This window comes from Lolium rigidum, chromosome 1 (genome assembly GCF_022539505.1).
Source record: "Lolium rigidum isolate FL_2022 chromosome 1, APGP_CSIRO_Lrig_0.1, whole genome shotgun sequence".
In the NCBI taxonomy this organism is placed as follows: Eukaryota; Viridiplantae; Streptophyta; class Magnoliopsida; order Poales; family Poaceae; genus Lolium; species Lolium rigidum.
In genome coordinates this window covers 245,255,015-245,257,590 of record NC_061508.1, presented here as the reverse complement: position 1 = coordinate 245,257,590, position 2,576 = coordinate 245,255,015, and positions in this window count along the sequence as shown.

The window sequence follows — 2,576 nt, the reverse complement described above, 5'->3', positions numbered from 1 at the left end:
AACGCAGAAGCTAGGAATAATGGCAGCAGCATACACAGAGCAGCATCACATCAGCCACACACGCGCATCCATGGCTAGCACAGCAGCAGCACAGCAACACAGCATAGCAGCATAGCAACAACATGCGCATGCTAGCACACTCACAGCAGAAATGGCGTAAGGCCGCAGAAGCATAGCCGCAGCAGTACACGGCAAGCTTCTCTACAGGGAGAGCATGCCAGCGGCGGAGCTAGTCGAACAGGAGCAGAAGGAGAGAGAGAGGAGGAGGCGGGATGAACTTACAAGCCAGGCGAAGCAGAGACGCGCAACCGTGGCGGCACGGCGGCACACGCCGGGCTAGCGGCGGCGCCAGGCCAAGCCAGGCCAGGCCACCACCTCGCCGCAACACCAGCTTCATCACAGCGGCGTCACGGCGCCAGGGACGCCGGTGAATGGCGGATCTTCACGGATCCAGGCGATTAAGGTGCAGCAGGGTTGGGGGCGAGCAGGAACGGCGGTGAACGCCAAATCGACGCGGACCCAAAGGTGCGCTGTCGAGCGGCGGCTCGATTGGCACCGACCTCGCCGACGGGAAGGGCCGGTGTGGCGGTCGGATTAGGGGCGGCGGCGGCGAGGCGACCGCAGCATCGCGAGAGGACGAGGGGGATTAGGGTTCCACGCGGGGCAGAAAGGGGCGAGTGGGCCGACCGAGCCCAAGTGTGGCTCGGGTTAGGGTTAACCCCACTGGGCCACCTTGACAGGTGGGCCCAGGGGTAAATGTGTCATTTCACATTTTAAAATAAACAAGAAACTTTGAAAATGAATAGAAAATGATTCAAAGCTGTAAAAAAATAAATAAAAATATGAAAATAGATCAGCATAAAATTCTCTATCATAATAAAATATCAAATAGAATTTTTGAAGACAATTAAGAAGAAGTCTTATTATGAGGATTTAAATAATCATTTAAATCACACATATAATTTTCAATAATAAAATAAGTCCATTAGTACATTTGGACTTCAAAAACACCTTGACAACATTTCAAGGTTGTATATTACTTTAAATTAAGTATCCCCAAATTATTATTAGTAATAACTTCCTACATGAAATAATAACGACATCAGAAGGGGGGGGAACAAACCCTAAAACTAGAACCATGCATAATTGCTTCTTTAACCATTGCCCTTATCGGACAATGATGCTATTTTTCAGAACCAGAGGACAAGGGTCAGTCCACACCTTCCAACTGCAAAACTTTGCGGTGTTCGAGCAAGTTCATCACTTGCTCATGTCATTTGAGTATTTCTATCAAATTAATTGCAAAGTACTCGTGGTTATCACTATTGCATGAAAATCAAAACCACTACTTTCATAACTATGAATATGACTATGTGGTGGGCAATGGAACCATGGATTGTGTTGATATGGTGGAGGTTCCATTGCACTGGTTTATATCCATCTAGGATTAAACAACAAATGTCGCCGATGATACTTCGCCGTAATACCCGTGTTAACCATAAGATCCGGAGTGGGACGGAGTAGTCAAAAGTGTTTCCACCTCTCGTTCATCAACGGATGCGCTACCGTAGCAGCTTGTGTCCGGCGGAACAACCGGAGGGTGGGGATCCCATTCTAATTCCCCACGGTAAAGCATTGCTTGCCGTAGCGGTTGTGTCTTGCGGAACAACCGGAGGGTGGGGATCCCATTCTAATTCCCCACGGTAATGCGGTCTATGATGGGTTGCAGCCTACCGGCGTAGGAGTGTATGGTAGAGCCCAGCATTGTCGTCGTGGTCGGGGTCCACCCCGAAATTACGGGAATAATGGGACCGGCGTGGACCCGTGGTCGGGGCATGCAACAAAGGGTGGGTGTTCGAGGTAGCGGAGGAACATGATTGGCTAGACCTTATACCGGGCCTCACACCAAAGGAAGTGTGGACGGGAAAGCTGCCCGGTTGGCACCAAGGTTAAGATCTCTTATGGGTAAAGCAACACACCTCTGCGAGTGTAAAGAATCGTGACTGTCACTCCCTCGTTCCGGGATTGAGGAACTGCGAACGCGGCCGGAAAGGAGCTCCATGAAGTTGTAGTAAACCGGTGAAGGCCGACGGACATAGCTCTTTGAAATAAAAGCAATCTCTTGAAGAAATGTTTATCAAAACTTGCATTGGTATTAGACTTTCTCGGTCTAATATCGTAGCTAGTGCATTAAACACCTCTTATCTATAATGAACTTGTTGAGTACGCTCGTACTCATACCACTCTTAAATCCCATGCTTAGATTGTCTGAATCGTCTGGAGGAGGACTACGACAACAATGAAGGAGCCGAGACCATCGGCTATGAAGAACCTGACCTCTCAGGAGGTGTTGAACACTACAAGAAAAGTTCTGATAGACAACGTCTCAAAATCGTCCGCTAAGGGGTATTTTTCGTCGCCTATGGGCCTAACCCGATTACCGATAGACAACGTCTCAAAAAATCGTCAGCTAAGGGGTATTTTTCGTCGCATGGGCCTAACTTGCCCAGACGATATGGGTTACATTGTGAAGCTAACGTCGGAGCAAAGTCCTACGAGCGGTTTTTCGGTCCGTC